This window comes from Ursus maritimus, unplaced genomic scaffold, assembly GCF_017311325.1.
Source record: "Ursus maritimus isolate PB19 unplaced genomic scaffold, ASM1731132v1 scaffold_34, whole genome shotgun sequence".
Taxonomy (NCBI): domain Eukaryota; kingdom Metazoa; phylum Chordata; class Mammalia; order Carnivora; family Ursidae; genus Ursus; species Ursus maritimus.
Window position 1 is genome coordinate 13,382,975 of NW_024426008.1, and position 25,524 is coordinate 13,408,498.

The window sequence follows — 25,524 nt, forward strand, 5'->3', positions numbered from 1 at the left end:
TGTATTTGAATTCATCATTTCTTTAGTTAATCAAAGAAATAGACAGGGCTATATAATTCACATTGGTATTAGAATACTCTTGAATTGTTTCAACATGCTCTACTTTTGTAACCTTTCTGTGAACTCAAAATTCCCAAATATTTAAAAATATAATTGCTTTGACTTTATTAAAATGAAGCATAGTCATAAATATTTAAGCAATGCAATTAAATGCAAAAAAGAACGTAAAAAATGTTACCACTATCACTTAGAGACATAATCTTTGATAACATTGAGAATCCTATCTAGCAGCTCTTGATGGATAGGGGACTAGCTAGTGGAAATGCAGAATGGACAGAAGAAAGATAGAAGTACTTTTTATAGACTTGAATCATAAAAGGAATTACATGCAGTTTTACTTGAATTTAATAGAAGACACTGAAGTAAAATATAAGAAATAGCTAAGATAATAATAGCTCAGATAAATGTTTCTTCAACATTAAATTTTTTAGCCAATAAAGATTATCAGAGGGGCACCTGGGTGGCTCAGTTGGTTGAGCATCTGCCTTCGGCTCAGGTCATGATCCCAGGGTCCTGGGATCGAGTCCTGTGTTGGGCTCTCTTTTCCCTCTCCCTCCACCTGCCGATCTGCCAGATTGTGCTCTCTGTCTGTATTTAAAAAAAGAAAAATTATCAGAAGTTAAAAAGGAAAGACCAGGAAGAATATACACGACCTAGATGCTCTAATTTTAGGTCCCTTTGATTGATTTCCATGATTAAAAGACAAGGAAGTTAACATTCTTATATATTTTTCTGTTTCCCTTCTCATTCTGTTGCTTATATTATTTTTATTTTATCAAATAAAAACATTTACCTTCCCTCTGTAATCATAATTTCCATATTTATTTACTTTAGTTCTTCGTGTAAGTACATTAAATACTTGATTTTTTTTTTTTTTACCACATCCCATCCATCCTAGAGGATTAAAAAATAAATTCATCTCTTGGTTGGTTGCTTTTACTGCTGTATAGTTTTTTAAATTTAATTTTTATATGTGTTGCTTGCTTGTTCAAGAGTGCATAATGCCCTAATCTTATATTTGTATTAGACCTTGACTAGCATACATTTTTTAGTTACATGATCTTTCCTGGAGAACAAATACTACAGATATTATTCTATTATGGCATTTACTGGTGTTCTAGTGCTTTACCAAATGTTCCTCCTTTCATTTTTGATTGTCTAGAATTCGTAATTGAGGAATATTTTCAAGAAGAGTTTTCAGTTCCTGTATTTCTTCAGCTCTTACTTGGTGGACATTGTCTTCCTCTTGCCTTTACATGTGAACAAAACTTGATGTATTATATACTGTATTCTTCTAAAGTAAGCTAGAGAAAAGAAAATGTTACTGAGAAAATCGCAAGGAAGATAAAATACATTTATAGGACTATACTATATTTATCCCCAAAAATATGCATATAAGTGGACCCACACAGTTCAAACCCATGTTGTTCAAAGGTCAACTGTACAAGAAAATGAAATAAAAATTGTGAATTACCGAATCAATTTCTAGAGAAATTAGGAGCAATGCAGAATGTTCATCGTCACTATTTTATTTCAAAAATTTTCTGTATGGTTCAACTCTTCCCACTGATTATTTTGTTTTATAGCTCCATAGCCCTAAATAAAATGCTTTTCTTACTATTTCTTGGTTAGCTTTAGGTATTATGTTTTGATGCCTCACGTGGAACATAAGATTTAACTCTCTTTTACCACCCCCAGCGCACATAGACACTCATTTCCTCATATAGATGTATTATATATAAGCTTGGTTAGTTCAGTATTCAGGATTTATCGTGTCATGACTATGTAAATGCTATTCACAGGTGAGTTATGCAGTATACTATGATTACTCTTCCTCATCTGCATAGAACAGGAAATATAGTATACTATGATTTTTCTTTTCCTGAAATTAATAATTGCTTTTTATTGCTTGCTCAGTTTTTATGTATTTCCTAGTATTTTAAACCCAAACTCTCCCCAAATTTGTAATTTATTTTCAATATGTTCAGGAATTTTATTACCTACAACTTATTGAAGAAAATTTCCCTGCATTTTCCAGGCCTGCTCAAGTAGGCCTCATTGGCCCTGCTACACGGTTCTCATCTTTGCTCCCCTTTTACTGCCATCCTGTGGATTCTCTTTACTTTTCCTTGTACTGGATTTCATTCCCTGAATACCAAGCTTTCCTAGTCTTGGTTTATTCCTTTGTTTTGTAGAGCCGATCCTCCGGTAGCCACTTAGGAAGGGGAGCATGGGAGAAGAATATTGGGATCTGGAACACCTAAAAATGTCTTTATTTAATATTGCATTTTATAGTCTAGCTGGATTTGTTAATTTAGTTTGGAAATAATTTTCCCTCAAAATTTTGAAGTCATTGGACTGTTGTCTTCTAGCTCCCAGTGTTGCTGTTGAGATATTTAATCATCTTCTGATTCTTCAGTTTTTGTATGATGCTTTTCTCTCAAGCTTGTAGGAGCTTTTGTTTGTCACCACTTTTCTAGAATTTCATAATAGTTTGACTCTCTTTTCATCCTTTGGTTTGGATGCTCAATAGGATCATTCAATCTGGAAATTTAGACTCTTGTATTCTAGGAAAAGGTTTTGAATCTGTTCTTTGATAGTATCCTTAACTCTGGTTTTTCTCTTCTATCTTGACTTCTTGGCCTGGTTTCCTAATTTTCTTAGTTTTTCCATCCATTTTTTCACATTATTGTTCTTTCATCTTACTTTTTGCAAGATTTTTTTCAACTTTATCTTCTAACCATCCTGTTAATTTTTTTTTATTTCTGGTACCACACTTTTAATTATTAAATAGAGTTTTGTTTGTTCTCAGAGTTCTGCCTTTAAATATAATCCTTTTTTTTTTTTTGATAGATAGCACAAGCAAGGGGAACAGGGAGCCTGATGTAGAGCTCTATCCCAGGACCCTGGGATCATGACCCCAGCCAAAGGCAGATGCTTAACTGACTGAGCCACCCAGGTGCCCCAGAAATAATCCTATTCTTGTTCATGGTTATAAAATATTCCTAATTCTCTAAGGATAGGAACGATTTAGTTTTTTGATTTTTTTTGTTTTTGTTTTTGTTTTTTTCTGGAGAGGAAAGGCGGGCAAATAGTTTAGTATTTTGAACGTGTGTTCTCCCTACTTTGTCTTGTTTACCCTTTGGGTAATTTCCTTATATTTAAGACTTGCATTCTAAAAAGCTATTGAGAATATCTGTGCATGTGTGAGCTTTGTCAACTGGGGCCTTTACAGAGTGGTCTGGCAAGGACATATTTGGGGAAACTCCTATTTTTAGGTCTTATCTTCCAACTGGTCAGAATTCCTAGAGAAGAATCTTCTAACCTCCTTTCTGGAGGGGAAAGTCCTGACTGAGTGCATTCTGATCATCAAGTAAAGAGAAGAATTGTGGTCTAGACATTTATTACATAAAATTTCAATCAATTTTTCTACCCTCAAATGTGCTTAGTGTTTCCTAGTCTAACCATTTTCTTTTTTAAAAGAAATAATTAAATTGAAATTTAATATACAAACAGAAAGTACACACACATGAGTATATATCTCAATGAATTCCTACACAGGGAACACACCTGTGTAAGCAGCACCCAGACGAAGACATAAAACAGTCACCACCTGTGATGACTCCTTGCGCTTCTTCACAGTCGTTCCGCTCCCACCACCAAAGGTAATTAACAGTCCGACTTCTGTCATTCTAGATTCGTTTTTGCCTGTTGTTAAACACACACACACACACACACACACACACACACACAAATATATGGAATTTCCTTTTGTGTTGGCTTCTTTTACTCAACATGATGTTACTGAGATTTATCCATATTATCACATGTAGCTATTGAGAATTTATAATTTATCACACATAGCTATTTAGAATTTTGCTATTGAAGGACAACTGAGTTAGGATCAAAGAAGTATGGTTCTATATTTCAGTCACTGTGTTTTTTAATTATAACTTTTTGAGGAATAATTGACAAGCATAATTATATAATTATATTTAAACTATATAACATGGTGTTTTGATATATATGTCTATAGTAGAATGATTACCAATATCAAGATAATTAATATATTTATCACCTGATACAATTAATGTAGATAACTCTTTTTTTTGTGGTGAGAATGCTTCAGCTCTACCCTCAACCACTTTCAAGTATACACTATTGTATTATTAACTATAGTCACCACCATGCTGCGAATTAGATCTTCAGAACTTATTCTTCTTATAACTGAAAACGTGTACCCTTTGACTTTCCCCTCCCTCTATCCCTGGCAACCACTATTCTATTCTCTGTATATGAAATTAGTCAAGCAGTGTGTTAAATGCTTTATGTATGTGATCTTATTCATCTTCATTATAATCCTAGAATTAGGTCTTTTATTCATCCATCCATTCATTCATTCATTCTTCATTCAATTAACAAATATTTATTTATACCTATTATATACCAGGCACTTTTCTAGGTGTGGGGAAATCAGCCAAAAGAAAGAGGCATATATCTATGAATAGTTAAATAAAACAGGTAAGAATCTATACCCTCCTGAAGCTTACATTTTATAAGCAAAATATTTGATATATTAGATATGGATAAATGTTGCTGAGAAAAAGCAAGGAGGGGGATGTGAGGAGCTGATGATGAAGGAGGGATATCTGTAATTTTATTTTACTTTATTTTTTATTTTTTGAAAGAGAGAGAGAAAGCACCAGTGAGGAGCGAAGGGGGGCACAGAGGGAGAGGGAGAGGGAGAATCCCAAGCAGACTCCACACCCAGCGCAGGCCCTGACATGGGGCTCTATCTCACGACCCTGAGATCATGACCTGAGCTGAAATCAAGAGTCAGACGCTTAAGTGACTGAGCCACTCGGGCGCCCTGGCACGTTTGCAGTTTTAGATAGTGGGTGAAGGAAGATACCACTGAAAAAATGAGTTTTGAGCCCAAGCTTAAAGGAAGTGAGAGAGTAAGCCATGCAACTATTTGGAGGAAGAGCACTCTAGGCAGAAGAAAAGGCAAGAGTAAAAGTCTACAGGAAGAAGGTTTTCGGTTTTCTGAAAATAAGGAGGGTGGTGTGGTTGGAAGGAGAGTGCAAGGAGATACAGTCATGCAGGCAGAGCCTGGGTCAGATCTTGCAGGCAGCTAACTGTTAAGAACTTTCTTTTTGCCTAAGTGAGACAGAAGGCATTGGGGTCTTTGATCAGAGGACAGACATGATTGGTCCTACATATTAACAAAGTCATTCTGCCTGTTTTATTGAATGGGGCAAGAGTAAGGGCAGGGCAACCTGTTATTAGCTATTAGTCTCCCCATTTGGCAGGTGAGGAGAATGAGACGTGGACATGACCCAGGTCATAAACTCTTAACACAAGCAGAGCAGCAGCATCAATAACACCTGGGACCTAGAAATGCAGACTCTCGGGCCCCACCCCAGCCCAGCTGAATCCCAATCTGCATTTTAGGAGGAACCTCTAGTGATTCCCATGCACATTAAAGTTTGAAAAGCCTTGGTAAACATCTAAGAGATCACTGTGATTGGAAATCATTGATCAGGGAAGAATACTAGTGAAGTGATGTTCTTAAGGAAATGTTACTTGGTAGCAAATAAATAGAGAAGAGAGAGGGATACCAACCAGGAGGAAATTATAATAACCCGGAAGTGTGGGGCTGAATGGCTGGAGTAAGATAATAACGATAGGAATGAAAAATAGTTTTTAACAAGGAAGGGAGGGGAGTCTTTTTTAATGAAGGAAAAAGTCCATAAAACTTAAGCAGTGATTGGATATACTGGTGCATGGGAAGGGGCCATGAGACAGAGAGTTAGATAAAACATAACATTGAATTTTCAAACCTTGGTAAGAGAGTAAATGGACCATTCCTGGAAAAAGAGAAGTAAGAACAGGGATTGTGAGGATGAGGTCAAAGCAAATTTCAAATTCCTGAACTGAACTTGGTGGTGGTTGCAAATGTTCAGCAGAGAGTCAGGAATCTCTGGATGGAGAACACTTGGAGCTGAAGTACTAGTTTTGGAGTCATTTGCCTGGAGGTGCCCACTGAAGCAATGGAGTGACTGAGATATTGGGGGAGAAGACAGAAGACTGTGACCACATACCTAGGACCAGCACCCCTTTTAGAAAGGGTAGAGGGAGTTAGAGAAGGAGGAAGAGAGTGTAACATCTCTAAAGCCAAGGGCAGGGAGAGAGTTTTTATTTAGCTACATGTCATGGAGGTTAGGAGAAATAAAAAAAGATGGATCTTAGCAAAAGTAAAATCAAGCTGTTGGTGTATTTTAAAGAATGTTTTCACAGAGGCTTATAGAGAGAGTGGATGGTCAGGAAACATGATATTCGTCCTCAGCGATGTCCTGATCACCAGAAAGGTAGACAAGATGACCCATTAGTAATTATCTGAGAAGATGCACTTATTGACAACTGCCCATTTATATATGTATGATTCATACAGGTTTTTGGTAACTCGTCAATAGGTTGTATAGATAGATGCATGGTGGATTTGCGAAGCTCTAAATGAAAGTCAAACTTCAGACAAGATATATTTCTTTTTGGCCTTTTCGAAAAACCTGATTAGAATTTTTTTGGTCACATTTTATCTGATCACTGCACACTTTTACTATGGCTCTTATTGTTTTAACTGCTGGTTACTTAGTGTAAGAGATCTGTTTTTGTTTGTTGTTTGTTTGTTTGTTTTAGCTCATCTTTGCTGCTTATCAAGTGTTACTCCAATAGTGACTCCATTGTGATGGAGCGCTAATGGCTCCATGAAACAGTCAGGCCTGTGCAAATGACCATCATGTGACCAAGAACTATAGCTTCATGGGGCCAAATGTCTCTCAGTGATGCCAAGTCAAAAGATTGCTTTAAGAGGCACCCTTGCAGTAAAAATCACTCATGTATCACTCACAGGATACATCCTATCAGAATCATAGTCATAATAGATTTTATTTACTCTAAGTAAATATTTGACAGTGTTCTATTCAATGGATTCTTAAAGATTAAATATGCCAAAATATATCTTCCTTTAATAAAGAAAATGTGGCTGAAAATATGAAAAAAGCATGAATATTTAAGTGTTTATAATTCCACTTCTTTCAAAGAAGCCAGAACAGTGTTTATTGTTGTCTCTCCATCTCCTTGCGGTGGTGACGACTCTAGCCTGGCTCAGCTCACACTTGTACTTGAGGGGCTGTGTGTGTGCAGGTGAACTGGTTGCGGACTCTGGAGGATAAGAGACCAGGTAGGCAGCAAGTGTAGTATTTCTTCAGAAATGAAGAAATAAAGGTTTACATTAAATGAGAATAAACAAGTTAAAGATAAAATGCTCTAATGAAAATTAGAGAGTTCTGGTATACTTCTTTCCAAATCGCACTACTTTGAGCTTGAGAATATTTGGTCTGTTGTCTGTTAAATGGAAGTAATTATAGTGTCTATCCTATAGTGTTGTTGTGAAGAATAAATGAGAAAAATGAATATTAAGCAAACACACAGTCGTGTGTGTCATTGAGCCATTAAGTTAAGCATCTAATGAATCCTAACAGCCTTTTCCCCAGAAAAAATGCACATAATCATAAATTTTACATACAATTCGGGGTTCAAAGGACCTTTGGTTCCCTTGAAATTTATGTTAAGAACCTCAGTTCTGGAAGATTTGGAATTTTTTTTTCTTTTTTCATATGGACAACAGAATAATAATGGCCAATGAGTATTTGTTGCTTACCGTGTGCCAGGCACTGTTATAATAAGAAACAAGGAAGGTGGCTTAAAGCTTGCACGTGCGTGTGTGTGCACGCGCGTGTGCGTAGCATTTTTCTCCAACTTCCCGGGTATTTGTTGTAGTCTAGCAAAAGGAAATGAGGGGTTAGCAATAAAGACTTAAAGTGCTCATCGTTTTAGGCGTGCTAAGAGCATGCGAGATGCACTTAAAGCGCTTGCGACATTTCAGAGACAAAGCAGTATATGGGTGTAGCATGAGAAACTCATGGAATTTCTTTGAAATTGTTTGACAGTGTTGAAACAGTTCCCACTTGCTTCCTTCAGTGGAGGGGGGTGGGTAGGAGGGTGGCCTGGTGATGGAACTGAGTTCCTAAAATGAGCTTGGCAATTCCTGGAAAATACCGCAGGCAGGGTGATAAGAACTCTGAGTCATCAATTTACTTCTAAGTCAGCAGTCTAAGGCTATGAGGAAAATGAAGTTTATAGCATAATAAACACAATCGACAGCTAGCTCTGAGGTTCCCTATTCAGCGCTGTATTTAAGACCCAGTTTTGGCTTTCCTCAGCCACTCGACCGGAAATGCATAATCCATTTGGCCCTGTTGGTGGAGTGGAATTCCACCTAAAAGAAACCGTGTGCTTGCAGATGTTATATCAGGCTTCTGCTCACAATATCCTGCACCGTTTATCTAAATAAATCGCTGCCATTTCTTTCTCAAATCTGGCTGAGATTTCTCTCCCCCCACCCCCACTTCTTCTAGAAGCATTTACGTCGTAGTTGCTCTTTTAAACAACCATCTGAAGAAAAAGAACATTCCATTGGTGACATTCTAGTGCCTCCAAGAAATGTACGCCTGTTCCTCAGTTCTTCCTTATCTTTCCGTACCCCGGGTTTGCAGAAAAGCGAGAAATGGCAGTTCAAAAGGGCACTGAAGTTTTTAGACTCGAGCACGGTGGGGAAGAAAACAAGGCTGAGGGAACCCAGAGACCCCGCTAATGTTTCCTATAAAACTTTGGAATTTCACGAAAAAGGATCTAAATGATAACCCATCTTTCAAAGTGGGGCTCCAAAATGAAAAAGATAAACCCTTTTATACGTCAGGGAAAATAACCACTAACAGAGTTGGCAGAGGTTCTAAATACATTTTTATTTTCTATAACTTAATGCCAAAGTCGAACTCCGGGCGCCAGACAGCCGCTCGGGAGGACAGTGTATTCAAGCGCAAATGCCCAGGACTGCCGAGGTTCCCTCCGCCGATTTGCTGCAGCTGGGGAGCTCGGGCAGAGGATGACGACAGGAGTGTTAATCATTGCCCCGACCAGGCAATCTTAGTCACAAGTTCCTGCAGAAAGTGAAATCACCCCCTCTGGTTTAAAGACGGCTAAAAACTTTTTACTCCGTTCACGTTGCAATTTCTCCCTTTCAGGTTAAGCACATGGAAATTTGTTCAGCAATTCTTTTTACAGCACTATTTCCATTAGTTGCTCCCACGAGCTGGGGTTTATCTGATTGTGCGGTGGATGGAAACTTCAGGATAAAATTCAATGGCCGAAGGCTGAGTGAAGTTTACCCTGGCTGTGGTTATGAAGAGGGTAAGTGAATGAACCTCTTTGTTGCTCTTGTGTTTATTTTCTCTTATGCTAGATTTTATACGCCATAAAATGCAAAAGGCATACTCTTGCAATTACAGTTAACCATTTAGATTTGCTTGATGATTGTTTTTAATTGATCACGGGCCAAAACCAAGAAATTAAAAACACACAATTAAGCATGCATGCCAAACAAAATTGCTTCAGTTTCCTCTTGAAAAAAATATTTTTATTAATTAAACAGCTTGTTTAGTTAATTGAACTGTTAGTGAAATGTCTTTCTGCATTGATGGAACGTTGAACTGTTCAGTAAATAGATTTCTTCAAGGCCTTGAACAGTCCTGGGCACATAGAAGATTTTGTGGAAATAGCTAATGATTATTTCTCTCCCCCTTTTTTTAGTCTGCACTATATTAATGGGTTTTAGAAGGTATTTTCCAGTCACTTGCATAAAATCTTATGCACTTGATACATCAGTGATGAATGAAAAAGGAAGTAGAAGATAAGGTTTTTACTTGAAAATAATTTCACATCTTTCCCACTATGATTCAAACTATGATTCAAACTATGATTCCGTTTTTGAGAACATTTATGAATACTTTTCTTCTGAGTATTCAAAAAAGTACTGAGATAACACATGTGTTTTACACCATTGCCCATCATTGTGAAAATCTGGAAACAACCAAATAAATGTTCACAAACAGGATGGTGGCTAAATACACTGGAATACTATGTAACCCATAAAAAAAATGAAGAGAATCTGTATTTATTAACTTGAAACCAGTGCAAATTATATTGCTAAGTTTAAAAAAGCAAGTTTCTAAAAATAGTACATTAGTAAGTATAGTGTGTGTGTGTATNGGCTACTTTTGGGGCACTGAATGTGAAAGTTTTCTATCGACTCTGTAGGGATTAGAATGCAAGTAGTAAGGCTATTGTTTAATTTACTGCTAAAACCTCAGTGTATATAAATAATTGTGTCTGGTACATAATAAGCATGCAATAAATAGTGTTGACTGAATGAATACATGAATGAAGAGATTTCTGTAATAGGTAAATTATTTAGAGTTGGCATGGGTAATTTGTAAGCAAATAAAATCCACAAAATACCTTAATTTTTAAGTACAAAAAGTGATTTAGAACAACTTCCAAAGTCTCTGATACTTCTTCTTTCCCATTTTTTGCAATACTTTCCTTTTCCTAGCTAATTTTGGTTCAAAGGAAAATGAAAACGTTGTAGTGCCTGTGCTCACTTAAGATTTTCTGCCAAGGCTTCTTACTTTGGGTTTGTTGTCTGCCCTCAGAAATCCGTGCATCTCACATCCCAGATTGCTGTATATCTTCTTATGCGCATGCCATCTTTCCAATTTGATTACAAACCCTGAAGATACAGACCCTGTCTTATGATCTTTTCTGTCCTCAATACTTAGAACAGGGCCTCCCTAACAGTAGGGGGATAGTTCTGTTGCTGGGTATTCTTTCCACGAACATCTGTGCAGTTCTTAATGATGGAGTACTACTGGAACCCCTCCTTATAAGCCAAGATTTGCATACAATAGGCACCCCGTGTGTGTTTGTTTAATGAATCACTGGGACTTGATTCTGGCACATAATCTCTGCATATACAGGTGATTAGACTTGGTGTTGAGGGAGGTGAGAGGAGGCTGTATCAGTTTGGGATCATTTTCATTGTCAATAATAGAACACTGGACTAATCTGGCAGCAGCAGAAAAGAAAGAGAATTTATTGGCGCCCACGGCAGTTTAATAGTGCATCTGGCTGGAGAAATAGCTAGACACCGTGCCTCAAAATGACATCTCTGTCTCTCTCTTATTCTGTTCTCAGACAGACTTTCTCTTTGAGATTGTGAAATAGCTGCCCAAATCTCTTCAAACCATATTCTTCTGATTCCAATCCAGCAGAAAAAAAATGTCTTTTGTTTCAGCAGCCCTACCTAGAAAACAAAATCAGGACACTCAGGACACCAACACTAACTGTAGCCAGGAGACTTCGTGTGTACTGGTTTCATGAGCTTCGAGGGCGGGGGGAAAGCCTCGAGCAGACCAGGTAGACTGAGGAGAGAGGTGGAGCCCCAAGGAAAAATCAAGGCTGTTGCCATAGGAAAGGGGAATGGATGTCTGATAGTTGAATAGCAAAGGTCAAATGCAAAGGAAGATGACTATATATCATTCTTTTCTTTTCCACTCTCCCTAAATATGTACAAATCTGAGTAACAGATACAAGAACCAGTCAACTCTAGCTCTATGAAGATATGCATATCGACACTGTTACAAAGGTAGCAGGTGGAAGGATGGAGGGAGGGGCTATCTGAATTGATTAAAACCAGAATCCTAGTGTAGAGCAACGACTGTCAAATTTGTTCCATATTGAAATTATCTGGGGATAATTCTGATGCCCATGCCGCTCTTTGTAAGCATTATATCAGAGTATCTAGTGTCAGGACCTAAGCTTCACTACTTTTAGGCTCCTGAGTAAATTGTATTATCGCCAAGACTGAGAACCAGTGGTCAAGAGAGATACCAGGGAGGATTTCGTGTAGTTTTAGAGGTACCTGAAAGTGTGCTTTGAATAGAGTAGATCCTCAATAAATAATCCGATAATGGGATTTACAGGAGGAAAAGAACATGACTGAGCACAGCAGGGGCTATTTGCGAACTGGCCACTGTGTGTAGGCATCACATTCATTTCTCGACATAGATTCCTCCCTTCATAGTCAGGGTCAAAAAATATATACCTCTATTTACAGTGAAAAACTAGAGGTTCAAACAGATAAAACTTGCCAAAAGGCCAACCAATGAGTAAAATAGGTCTGTTGGGCCCCAAATTGCATATTCTCTCATAACACTCCAATGCAAATGTCAGACACGGGTTTAAAAGGTAAACTCAGATGTTGGATGTGGCAACTAAATTTATCTGACTAAAGAATAGAGTACATGGAACAGGCATGAAGGCAGTTCTGAAAAATTGACAAAGGTGACATTATTATCTGGCATGGTTTGGCAACCTAGGACCCACGGGCCAAATCCAGTCCACAGAGGCCTTTATAAACAAAATCTTATTGGGACATAGCCATGTTCACTGTTTACATATTGTCTACAGCTGCTTCTGTGCTATGGTAGTGGAGCTGAGCCGTCATGACAGATACCATATGTCTTGCAGAGGCTAATATATTTACCACCTAGCACTTCACAGAAAAAATCTGCTGACATGTGACCTAGAATTTACATTTTTGTGTGATCAGCAGTTCTAGGAAGGGATGAGATTGCATTATCAATTCACAACTGATAATAACTCTTACTGCTGTGTGAGTAGGATTCTCCAAGCATTTACTCATTCATTCTATCAGTTAACATTTCATTTCTTGGGCATTTACAAAGTGCCAGACACCCTGAACTCATACTCTATTGGGCAGATAGAACTGTTGAAATACAGTACAATAAATTCTACAGTGAAAAATAGGATACTGAGGTAGGATAATTTTCTGTCTGCTTCTAGGCTACATGAGGACAGGCTTTGGTTCTGTTTTAGCTTATCATTCTGTGCTCAGCTTCTAGCAGAGTGCCCAGCAGGCAGCAGTAGGGGATCAGTAAGCATTTGATGAATGATTTAATGAATCAGTTAATATGATAGAGGTAACCACAGGATGCCAGGAGAACACACATAACCCAAACTCTGATAGGATGAGGTCAGGTTATGAAGCTGAAGAAACAGAAGAAGTGAAGGGGGAATGGGGACAGCAAAGAGAGCAGGGTGGTAGGAGTTCAGTGGCCCCACCTTGGAGGTCTACTGCAAAGTCTACCACCCTGGGACTAGACGGAAGAAGAACTGTGAGCCTGAGCAGTATTTGGTGGGAGATTTGATGTGATAAGTAAAATAGAAACTACTGTCCAGTTCCTGACTCAAACACTTCCAGAAGCTTCCTCCTGTCTACAGGTTAAGATCAAGTCCTCTAGAACTTGTTTTTTGCTAATTCAATTTTATCGCCCTTACTTTCTTTTTCTTTTTCTTATGTCAGTTCTCAGTGTCTAGTTTGATGCCTTCTGATTGCGCTTCATTCAGTCTTAACTCTGTGCTTTGTGAAAAGATATGCTTCCCCCTTAGGATGTTCCTTCCTCTCTCTCTAATCTATACTGCTAATCCTATAAGGCCCAACACAACTATGACCCTTCAGACAGATTTTTCCCACCCACTCCGAGCCTCACTGATGTGTCATCCCACATTCACACCCATCACTCACTCTCAGATTTAGTAATCAGTACTTCCTTGGGCTGGTTTGAGCCATTTCATTGCTAATGCTTTGCAGGAAGCTTCCTTCGAATATGGGTTCCCAGAAAGGGGGAGCATGAGAGGTTTCCCTCATGTGAACAATATGTACACAATATTTGAGTAGACACTTAAATACTTATTGAATAAATTCACAAATGAGTCAGATGAATAAAAAGTTATGAGGTTGGAAATGCTGCCAAAAAAGGGAAGTCAGGGAATGGAAAATAATTAGAGGAGATGCTTATAGGGTAGGGAAATAATCAGTACTTTGTAATTAGCTATTCTCAAAAAGTATAGGTTCTGAGGGAAAATATTTAAGTTCACTCAAAAAAATTTTTAGTAGAAATTCAGATGTGGAGAAATGAGTTAGTTGACTTTTCAGTGGGCACTTAATCGTCATTGATCTGGGTAAGGCACTGCTCTTGTTTTTATGTATTAGTTTCCTTATTTACTTATGTGTGTTTTCCTCAACTGTCCTCATTACCTATTGCCATTCCCCTTCACTATCACAGGAATGGCTCTAATGTGGTTAACGTGTATCCTCTTTCTGTGTCTGTTTTTGAAAACTTCGATTTGTTTGTCTTTTAACATGTATTTAAAACATTTATATATGAGGTGATATGTTGTGAATCTCAATCTGCTTCTTACCTTTTTTATGAAGCATTAAGTGTTTAAGATCTATACATAATAGATATGTACATATTGCTATAGTATAGATCTATTGTTTCCAGTTGCTTCATGAAGCATTTCACTGATTTACACCTCCAGTGATGGAAACCCACACTGCCTCCAAACCTCTGTCACTACAAATTATGATGAACATCCTTGTATTGTTCCCTCCTAGACCTAGTAGTGAGAATTTATTTGGGAAAAATCTCCAGGAATGGCATTGCTGGATCACAGGGAATATGTCTATTTAATTTGACTAAGGAGGGCAACCCTGTCGGGACCCAGCTCACTCTTGGGAGCTTTTTCTGTATCCTCACTTAATAAACTTCTATCGCTTTACTCACTAAAAAAAAAAATTAAATAAATAAAATTAATAATAATAATAATTTGATTAATGAGTACCAGATTCCCCTGCAGAATGGTGGCTTCAGTTTATGCACACGTTCCCTCCCTGCCCCATAAAGCAATGCACAGAGTTTCTATAAACTACAACCCTACTAATACTTAGTGTTACCCAGCTTTCTAATTTTTGCTAGTCTAACAGTTAAAAATTGATATTTCACTGTTGTTTTAATTAGTGTTACTTTGTTAAAGAGTTTCAAAATCTTGCTTGACTCAGTTTCTTCGAGTTTTTTCCCATAAATTACCTGTTTGTAAATATTTCTCCATTTTTTTCTAAGGGAGTTCTTATCTTTGTTGCTGTTGTTAATTTACAGTTAAGTGCTTATTGAATCATTTTTTCATCCAAGAAAATTAACTTAAATTGTAGCATTGAATTACTTTGCTGAATACCCCTTACTTAACTTAATAACTTTATTATCTGATTTTGAGAAGATAGCAGTAGCTGTATAGTTGTTAGATCTTCCCTAGTCCCCGCATATAAAATATATGGCAAAAATTAAAACCCATGAACAACATTTGCAACAAAACCTAGTAGGCTTCAGTCTCTCTTCTTCTTCTTTTTTTTTTTAAAGATTTTATTTATTTATGTGACAGCCAGCGAGGGAGGGAACACAGCAGGGGAGTGGGAGAGGAAGAAGCAGGCTCCCAGGGGTGGAGCCCGATGTGGGACTCGATTCCGGAACGCCGGGATCACGCCCTGAGCCAAAGGCAGACGCTTAACGACTGCGCTACCCAGGCTCCCTCTTCAGTCTCTCTTCTGGCACATACGGAGATTAGAAGTTGCCACTCTTGGGGCGCCTGGGTGGCCCAGTCCTTGAGCGTCTGCCTTCGGCTCAGGGCGTGATCCCAGTGTTCTGGGATCGAGCCCCACATCAGGCTCCTCCGCTGGGAGCCTGCTTCTTCCTCTCCCACTCCCCCTGCTTGTGTTCCCTCTCTTGCTGGCTGTCTCTCTCTGTCAAATAAATAAATAAATAAAATCTTTAAAAAAAAAGAAAAGTTGCCACTCTTGATGCCGCAATAAGAAAAAAGCTGAAAAGATTGAAAGTTAACAGCTCTTTGAAGAAATGTCACTAGAAACTTCTGAAACTGAAGTGCAAAGAGAAAAAAAGAACGAAAAAGAAACAGATATCCAGTTCTCTGAGACAAGTACACAATGTTTAACATATGTGTAATAGGAGAAGACAGAAGGGTACACAAAAATATTTGAAGCAATAATGACTGGGAATTTCCCAAAATTCATGACAAATACCAAAACACAGATCCAGGAACTCAGAGAACACCAAGCAAGATAAATACCAGACTAAGTGACAAGTAAGCGCTAGGAAACCCCAAATACAACCAGGTGGAGAGAATCGCCAATGACCAGACTGTGTATATTATCATCATCTCCGTGGGAGATAGCAAAGGGAGGCAACGGGGTGGCGGTGGACTAAGAATAGGAGAAACCACAGGAATCCAACCGATATTCACTGAAAAGTATGGTGGGTTAATCAGAACAACAGATAAAACCGGGAGGGGTTTGCCTACACTAGGGAGAGGCGGTGAGTGGCTTTGTGCTAAAACGCAGAGGGATTTTGAACTCTTAAAATGGACCCTCTACGGTTTCTTCCCAGAAGGGTCCAAACGAGGGGAAAAAACTACTGGGAATGAAACCAAAATTGAGCAAGAGGAGATACTAGAGAAAGAAGAGAAGATCCCAATAAACGTTGGAAGATGGGGGTGGAGCCAGGAAATCTCAGACTCACCATATTTCTGCACACTACATGGAAACCATAAGAGAGGGAGCTCTGTGAAGACTTAAAAACTGTCCTAACTTCTCCTCCTTCTAAAATATGAGGAAAATTAATTTTACGTAAAATAAGCAACAGCAAAGTATTGAGTTGAAATCTCACACAAAATTGCTATAAGAAATAAAGAGAATAATGGTCACAATAACATCCCTAGACAATGAAAGTATATCAGAAAATATGATTAAAAAACAGATAAAAACTGTAACTATTTCAAAACAAACAATAGGCAATAAGGAATAATACAAGCCATGAGAGAGCAATGTAAATCAGAAATAGAAAAATACAGAAATGAGGTAACAGGACTCAAGAAAGAATTAGAATAAAACAACAAAATATTTTAATGACTAAACCAGAAGATACAAGCGTACAGAAACAGCAAAGAATGTCTTAATAGAAACAGAAGAAGAATAGGAGAGAAAAAAATAGAAAAAGGAGAAAGAAAAGGAGGAAAATGGAATTTGAGGGGAAAAAAAGAACAAATATTGAAGGTGGAAATGATTTGACACATTGTTCATAGGAGATCCTGAAGAAGAAACCCTAAGTAGGAGAACAGAACAAATATTAAAAAGTGTAATTTTAAAGATTTCCTGAAGCTAAAAAAAAAAAATTGAAATCTGTATTGAAAGAGCACATGGTGTGTCTGAGGACATTGATCTAGAATAACCATTACCCACTCTTATTCTGGTAAAATTGCAGAACTTTTATAGGAAAAAACCAAAAACCAAAAAACAAAACCAAACCGACCTTTGGTCATCTAGGAAAAAAATACCATGTGATGTATAAGAGAAAGAAAATCATATTATCATCAGACAGTTTGACAACAATAATCTATGCCAGAAGAAAATGCAGTAACATATTTTCGATACTCAGTGAGAGCACCTGTGAGCTGAGGATTTTATATCCAACAAAACTGGCCTTCAAGTATGAAGCGCATAAGCTGCTAGCAATATGCCAAGGACTCAGAGAATACTGTTTTCATGAGCTTGTCCTGAGTAATCTACTAAAGAATAACTTAACCAAAATGATGTGAGCGATATCATCATGAGTACTGGTGGTAGGGTTACCTGTAGAACTAAGAATGAGCATTAAAGAGGGAAAGTATATAGTATGTAGTGGCTGTGTGATCTGAGAATGTGGACATGGTACAACTATTGAAAAGGGGGAGAATTATGGTAGCATGGGCAAACTTCTTTTTAAGAAATCATAATGTCCAGTGGTAGTGTTAGAATTGGACTGCAAATTTTTTTCAGAACTCAATGATCGGTGGTAATATTGGAATTGGACTGCTGTGTTTACATGGGATAAAGTAATGAAAAATTAATGGGTATTTCATTTTATTGTCTCTGTCCTTGAGAACCAGGATTCTTCATGTAGTTGAACAGAATACAGATTTAATGTAAAGGAAATTAAATAACATTTAACCTGAATTTGAATTGTAATTTAAGTATGAACTCACAAGATATTTTATTTCTCTACTGAAAAATTCTAGAAATAATGACCAACCAAGCTCCTGTAGCGTCCAGACTGTGGTCTTCCTCAAGACCATTTCCAATAAAATAAACCAGGATTTCTTAGAGAAATAGCTAATTGTAGTTTGGGACCTATTAAAGACCGTTAGAATTATCTCAAATAAGAGACAATTTGAAGAGGCCCTCACTCACCTGAGATGGGACAAATTGAGTTTCAATAATGATAAGAATTGCAATGGATTGCTAATAAATTAGTTACCTGGTGCTGTGTAACAGTTGTTCTGAAGCTTTGCTTAAAGCCAGACACATTATATCACACGGTTTCTCAGAGTCAGGAGTCCCAGGGCAGCTTAACTCTCTTACCTCTGTCTCAGAGGCCCTAATGAGATTGCAGTTAGGCTGTTCTTTGGGGATATGTTCATTTGCGTTTGGCCGGGGAGGATCTACCTCAGAAAATCACTCATGTGGCTCCTGGCAGGATGAGTCTGTTCTTCACTGGGTTGGCCTCGCCATAGGGCTGCTTACAATATGGCTTCCCTCTGAGCACAGAGCAACCATGACAGCAGTCCAGTGAGTGAGCACCAGGGATGGAAGCTGCAGACTTTTACAACCTGATCTCAGACGTGACACACCATCACTTCTGCTGTAGTTTATTGGTTACCCAGGCCAAACCCCCTCCTTGTGGTAGGGGACTGTGCAAGATGTGAAGGCCAGAAGGCAAGGATCATTAGGGGCCTTCTTGGACTCTGGCTCCTAAAGTGTGAAACCCATCAGATATGCTTAAATCCATGAGTTCGCAATAATAGTAAAAAACCAAAAAGCAAAAAAACTAGTTGGTCTCCTGAGGATGCCAGCCAGCCATACATTATCTTGAGAACTGGGGAAATGAAAGAACCAAGCTTTTCTATATGAGCTATAACCAGAGTATTCAGCAAGCAGAGTAGAAGAGTGAAGGATTCTTCTTATAAAATTATTTCAGCTAATGAAATGAAATGATAGGGTTGGAATATTACCCATATTACAACCCCCCAGTAAACGAATGAATTTGGGCATTGAATGTGAAATGCTGCTGACAATGAAGAACAAAGAAAATCAGACGGACGTACCATCCGATGAAAGACCCACCACCACCTCGACCTTGCCGAAGGGACTGAAGCGGAGTCCCATCAGGCTTGTGGATTCAGTTGTCAATTTGCAGCAGAAACAATAGGGGGAACACATTGAGCTAAATTGCGAATGTGCCATCAGCACAATCCGGACTGGAGGAAATCTCTACAGGTCAAATGGTCTGGGTTATTCAACAAAGTGTAAAGAAAGAAAGGAATGGAGGGGAAATAGAAGCAACGTAAAAAACCAATTTAAAAAATGGGCAAGACTAACTATGGCAGCTAGGAGTGCATTCTTGGTTGATGAAATTATAAAGAAATGCAAAGGAGTTATCAAAGCCAGGACAGTGGAAGAAGGAAGAAGGTGATTACTATGTAAGTCAAGACAGTGGTTGCTCTGGGGTAGGGGACAGGACTGTGATTAAGACGGGGCACAGGGAGAGGCTTCTGGGTGGCTGGCAAACTTTTATGTCTTGACCCAGTCAGTAGCTACCAGAGCATTTACCTTATAATCACTCACTATGATATTAATTTGTTTTATGCGATGTCCTTTATCTTATGATAGAAAGATTAAAAAACATTTCTGAAGATAACATGTGAATGTAGTAAAATATTCAAATAGTGGAAAAATTTATAAAGTGAAAAGTCAGTCTCCTTCCCAACCTATCAGTCCTTGAATTTTTTTCCCCAGAGGTAGCCACTGCCACCTGCTTCTTGTGTATCTGTCCAGAGAGCTCTTATGCATATAAAATCTCTCACACACACATATGTGTGCTTGTTATATATGTATATATATATGTGTGTGTGTGGATATGTGTGTGTGTATATTCCCTCTCCATTTTAAAAGCATAAATGATAGAATTAGAATGTCATGCACATGTTCTGATCTTTGTTTATTTTACTGAATATTTTGTAGACCATTCTCTATCCCATAGGGCCAAATTAGATAAAACTGATAATGTCAGTCCCTCTTTCTAGCCGACAACCAATATATTTTGACCTGTAAATAGCAGTTTAAATTAGCAGGTAACTTTTCTAAGAATATACTAAGTCAGTAGATGTGTTCCTAGTTTCTCAATGTGGAAATACTGCTCATGTTGATTTTGAAGGCACACATTTTTCATAAAATTTAAAATTCACATGTCCTTTTTTTTTTTTTAAACCCAAGATTTCGTGTTAAACGAACCTGCTCACCTTTTGATTCAGACAAGATAACCCCAAGGGAAGGGTGGATTCTATAGTCAGCAAAGTGCTCTTTCAGCATTTCCCTTAATGAACTCAGAGGTATTTTATGGCAAGTGTCAAAACAACACACATCTGACTAACCTTTGTGCTTCTCAGTTGATAACCACCTGTTTGTAGTGATAAGTAGGATTACAGCAGACAGACGTGCCTTTAAACCCTAATCTTGGGCTAGTAAATATTTTCTGGACATCAAATTGTATTCTTAAGGAAAAAAAAAAAAAAGAGCTTGGTGAGGTATTTTCACTATCTCTTTATTTCTTTAGTATTTTTTTTTGCTTTTTCAGTCGCTTAAGTAGTGTCTATTGAGTACTTACCTTGCACCTAGCAGTGGGCAATGTCCCGATGTACCAAGGAAGGAGGTACAAAGACAGAGCTTATGGTCTTGCCAGGGAGTCATGATACACACACACATATGAAACAGCTAGTGAACAAGAGAGTATCGTATACATCTGTGTGTTTGTCTCAGTGGATGCAAGCATGTGTTAATATATGTAACACACAGAGAAATATACATGTATGCTAAGTGGTGTGGCACAGACATTAGAAAGCAGGCAAGAGTTTGGAAATTATGTGAAGGGACAGTAAGCCAAAGCAGCTGGAAGGTGGTGTGAATCTGGTTGTTGGGCAAGACTCTACTGCAGAAAGCTCTGGAGCTGAGTTTTTGTATTTCTTTTTTTAAAGATTTTTTTTTATTTATTTGACAGAGATAGAGACAGCCAGCAAGAGAGGGAACACAAGCAGGGGGAGTGGGAGAGGAAGAAGCAGGCTCATAGCGGAGGAGCCTGATGTGGGGCTCGATCCCACAACGCCGGGATCACGCCCTGAGCCGAAGGCAGACGCTTAACCGCTGTGCCACCCAGGCGCCCCAGTTTTTGTATTTCTTTTGAATGATTATAGATTCATGGGCAGTAGCAAGAGTAGTAAAAGAGTGGACCCTTCACGGAGCTTCGCCTAATCCTAACAGCCTACATAGCTACAGAGCAATATCAGTACTGGCATATTGACATTGGGACAGTCTACAAATCCTTTCCAAGTCTGCATGCACATACTTTTGTGGAACTGAGTTTGATAAATGAAGTTCAATAGACAAGAGGAATGAGGACAAACCGGAATAAGCAAACCTCACAGGGCAGTTAGTTTCCAGAAATGTCCTCTTTCTCTCTTCTTCCAACTTGCAGGCATCCCACATAATCCTGTGTCAATTGACCAGACCTCCTTCCCCACCAGGGGTTGGCTTGCTACCTCCTCTTCACAAATGGGAGCCAAGCACAACGTGTTCTTATTCCAGCGGTCGAAACACAGGTGGTCTCCCTTCTAGAAATCATTTGCTCTGCGAGCTAGTTTGTTAAGACGTAGTGTGGAGCCCAGAACTGATCTTCCCATGGATTCAGAGGTGCACAGCTGATGGGTTCCCCGGCCTTTCTCCAGGCCTGTGTAACGTAGAATGTAACGAAGCCCCATTCAGAGCAACGTCTGTCACTGCTGTTCACGGTGGTGGTGTGGGGTTTCTGGGAGTTAGGGAGGAGGATTCTCTGCTGTGTCAGAGGGACTCCTATCTTAACAGGTCCCGTTCTATTGTTACAAAGTGCCACTGTGTACAGTGGGTAATGTTAAAGGGAAAGCTTTTTTTGACAGTTTTAATTACACCAAATAAAATCTTTTGTAATTCAAGTATCAACCCACTTAACCATCAGTTCCATAAGAGATGACATAGGAAGTAAAAGATAGGGAGCTGATGAGGAGGACAAGGTAGAGAAATACTGAAAAGAGAGTCCTAGAAGGAAACTCTGAGAGAAGGAATTACCGGGGATTCATTCTTCATATTCTTTCTGTCCCCCTTGTCTCTTTCTGAATTCTTCAAATTTTCTACGACTATGGCTTTCCTGCCTTTATAATCACAAAAATTAGAGTGCTTCTGGGAGGAAAGAGGTGCATACAGGTTTGTGACGCAGTTTCTAGCATGGCTAGGAGGGGAGGGGACCCTGGGGCAGTGCGCTCCTTAAGGCAGAGGTGAGGCCCTTTCTAGCTCCAGCAGCTTCGGGTAGGAGCTCCGAGCGCGCCGAAGCATGTGCATGATTCCTGGTGAAATATGAAGCCACCATTGTCACCTGTGGACAGAGTCCTACCAGAGTCAAAAAAGGAAGCCAGTTCTTTCTGGGTCACAAGTCCTTTAAACCCTGGGTTTACATCATCATTCCAGAAGAAGTTACACTGGAGACCTTGCACTTCCATTAAGGCAATGTTGACAAACATCCAGCTCTTTCAGTTCTTGAACCGAACCTGCCATCCCTAAGTGTTCACGCTCAGCCGGGGAGAAAGAAGGGCAGGTAACCGGACATTCTCTGAGTGATAGCCCCCTAAAGTACTTTTGTTTTCTTGGATGGTCCTGACACTGATTTGATCCCATGCTCATGACTATAGATCCTTTTCTATTTCTGCACAGAGCATCAAAGAGCAGTGATGGGGGCTTCCTGTGTCCTCTCTGTGCTGTCCTAGATAAGACTTTTTTTTCCCTTTTTTTTTTTTCAAATTTTCAAATTTTTGTTTAAATTCTAGTTAGTTAACATATAGTGCAATATTGGTTTCAGGAGTAGAATTCAGTGATTCATCACTTACATACAACACCCAGTGCTGATCATAACAAGTGCCCTCCTTAATGCACCTAGATCACCTATCTAACCCATCCCCCACCCACCTCCCTCCATCAAGCCTCAGTTTGTTTTCTATCCTTAAGAGTCCTAGAGGGGACTTTTAAGTCTGTACTTATGTCAGTCCCTTTTTATTTATATTTATTTATTTGAGAGGGAGAGAGACAGAGAGCATACACACGCCTGTGCGTGTGCAAGTGCAAGTGAGAGCCCAAGATGGGGGTGGGGACAGACTCCCTGCTGAGCAGGGGGCCCTACTCGGGGCTCGATCCCAGGATGCCAGGATCATGACCTGAGCCCAAGGCAGACACTTAACCAACTGAGCCACCCAGGTGACCTGTCAGTTCCTTTTGGTTTAGTTTACAGCCCACAGGAAAGTGTGTGTCTTCTAATCTTTGCTCATTTTACTGATGAGATACCTTATTTGCAGTAACCACATTCTCCTTTTGTGGTTTTTGATTTCCATTATGCGATTACAACCTCATAAAACATTTTATAGAAATATGATACTCATACTTGTGCAAGTCTGGCTTCTCTCTGTAGATACAGTCATGCTAGTCTAAGCATACTCATGTCATAAGAAGTTAAAATGCTTCAACTTGCTTTATTCTTCGTACTTTTTTAGTGAGAATTCCTGAGCTGCATAAACTATACTTAGCAATTTGCATCTGTTTCCTGATAACTTTTAAAGTAAGGGAGGGTAATTTGGAGCAAGTATGACACTTCACTAAAGAGCTATAGATAATAAAGCTCTTACTTCCACTTAGTTGGGTTGAATAAACATTTCTTGCATGCTGGGCCATGTAATGCTAGGCGATACAAAGAGGAAGAAGTGGTTCCTATCTTTACAAGGTGTACAACATAGTCAAAACAAAAACTGATGAAACCTGTTAAATTAATGTCCTTTTTGTCATTGCACCAAGGGAGGTCTGTAATATTCAGAGGCCAAGGGGATTGGGAAGAGCCGCTTAGCTGAAGGGAAGTGGGTTGTAGGAAGGATTGTGGGTGGTGTAGGTAGAATGACCACATAAACATGGACCCTTTTGAGAATAAAAAAGGGTGCTATTCATATTTATGCTTGTGCAAGAGGTATTATCAGGTCTGTTTTAGGGCAACAAGGAGTTATGTTGCCCTTTGTTAAAAAGCTAGATTTAGGGAGAATTGTTATGAATCTGAATGGTAGAAAAAAGTTTGCATGGCTGCCATAAATGGATGGCTTAAACAATGGAAATTTTATTGTCTTGTAGTTCTGGAAGTCAGAAGTTGAAAATCAAGGTGTCAGCAGGGTTGATTCTTCTGAGAGCTGTGAGGGAAGAATCAATTCCAGGCCCCTGTCCTTGGCTTGTGGACAGGTTGTCTTCTCCCTGTGTCTTCATGTCATCTCTCTTCTGTGCATGTCTGTACACGTGTCCACATTTCCCCTTTTCATAAGGACACCAGTCATATTGGATGAGAGTTCAATTTAATGACCTCATTTTAACTTGTTACCTCTGTAAAAATCCTGTTTCCACATAATGTTACATTCTGAGGCACTGGGGGTTAGGACTCCAGCATACCTTTCTGGGAGGGATACAATTTCAACTAATCACAGGAAGGATAGTAGAAAATTGGCAAGAGCACCTCACAAGTAGAGAAGTTAACATCTGGATAGTTGGTGGGCTTCCTAGGACACACCATGATCAGGGGTAGATCTAGGTTTTAATGAGATGGACGGGAGGGAATAAACAAAGTGAAGGATCATGAGAGAAATAGAGACTTTTACTTTGGGGAATTATTTGTACTCCAAGAGCCCTCTTTCCAGGTGGGCAATAAAAATTGGACAGTGGTGATGGAAGGATCTTCGAGTGACAGTTGACTAGAGCATACTGAGCTGTGGGATGCCATGTCTGGGAGGAGCTGCAAATAAGCTGGCCGGATTTTAGCACATTAGTTATAATTCTCTGCTATGAGACCTGATTTTATTTACTTATGAAATTAAAGCTATTTTATCCTTCTCCTGTCCCCACAGGGATTTTATGGTTCACAGAATAATAAATATGATGAATTCTGAGCTCTATGGAGAAACCATCTTGAGTGAGTTCAAAGTGTCTATAGTGATGAAAGTTTTGGGGCACATTCAAGAAATAGCATATAAAATCAATCACTTATACTTGCAAAATAGTATGCAGATGAAAAGTCAGGGAGAGGAATATACATGTTGCTTAGGCTTAGGTAAAGAAATATCAGACCTTCATGTTCTTGCAAAGTGTAATCTGTGTCTTTGTGTCATTACTGTGAAAAGCCAGTGGGAAACTTCATGAACTATGATAATATGTGGATTCTTGCTGAAATTCACATAGAAATGTTTTCATTCTTTTGTTGTTGCTCTTTCATCATTTATCTTGATCTCCATAAGTATTGGTGAAATAGTGGTGCACACATTTCCTTGGCAAAGAAGAAATTGGCATCGGGGTTGTGTGTTCAATTGAACAGCTATAGCCAGAACAAAATTATCCCAGCCTGTGTGGTTGAAAAGCACCAGGCTATGGAGTGTAATACA